This window comes from Meleagris gallopavo, unplaced genomic scaffold, assembly GCF_000146605.3.
Source record: "Meleagris gallopavo isolate NT-WF06-2002-E0010 breed Aviagen turkey brand Nicholas breeding stock unplaced genomic scaffold, Turkey_5.1 ChrUn_random_7180001930160, whole genome shotgun sequence".
NCBI lineage: Eukaryota > Metazoa > Chordata > Aves > Galliformes > Phasianidae > Meleagris > Meleagris gallopavo.
In genome coordinates this window covers 1-795 of record NW_011192263.1, presented here as the reverse complement: position 1 = coordinate 795, position 795 = coordinate 1, and the positions used below count along the sequence as shown (strand labels likewise).

Genomic DNA, 795 nt, shown 5'->3' with positions numbered 1-795 from the left:
GCAGAAGGCCGCCCAACGCCCGCCATCCCCAGCGCCACCCGGCACAAGTGGCACGGACGCGCGCACGGTCACGACGGCCGCCACCATCCAACATCAAAAGCCCGTCAGCAAAAAGCCTACAGCACCCGGTATTCCCAGGAGGTCTCCCATCCAAGTACTAACCAGGCCCGACCCTGCTTAGCTTCCGAGATCGGACGAGATCGGGCGTTGCCAGGGTGGGATGGCCGTAGACGCTGCGTGCTCCTGCTCCGGCCCTCTTCCCGCCTGCACACCACTGACACCACCCGCCACACAACGGGAAAAGTGCCGCCTCAGCCACCAACAAAAGGCGCAAGCCAACGGAATCCACGACTCCCCGCACCTCACCATCCAACGCTACATCCCGGATCCACCCTGACTACGGCTTACGACATCCCACAACACCCACCCGAGCCAAGCCAGCGTGACACCACGGCATTAGCAACCCTGCAGCGGCCCTCTCACGGCACCGCACGCGCCCGCACACACACACACACACGCACACACGCACACACGCACACGCACACAAACACACACACGCCTCCTCGCCCTTCCAAACATACTCAAACACCGACCGCCCCCACCCCAACATCATCACGGGCCACCATCACTGGTGTGCCTGGTCTATCCCTCTGTACTGGACCACTACAGGCAGCCTGGGGCTCAGCCACCCTGCCGTCAATGGGCTACAACAGCCTGTGCGCACGAGATCCCTGTCCCAAATACAGTCAGGGTATTGTGTCTGTGATGGGACGTGACGTGACGGGGTAGCACGTG

The 795-nt window shown here is 62.6% G+C and overlaps 1 non-coding gene across 1 annotated transcript; it reads right to left on the bottom strand.

Moving 5' to 3' along the window:
* Positions 1-113: 113 nt before the first annotated feature.
* LOC116217734 lies at positions 114-232 on the bottom strand. The gene has a single exon (XR_004162414.1). It is a non-coding gene; the product is annotated as a 5S ribosomal RNA (ribosomal RNA).
* Positions 233-795: the final 563 nt, after the last annotated feature.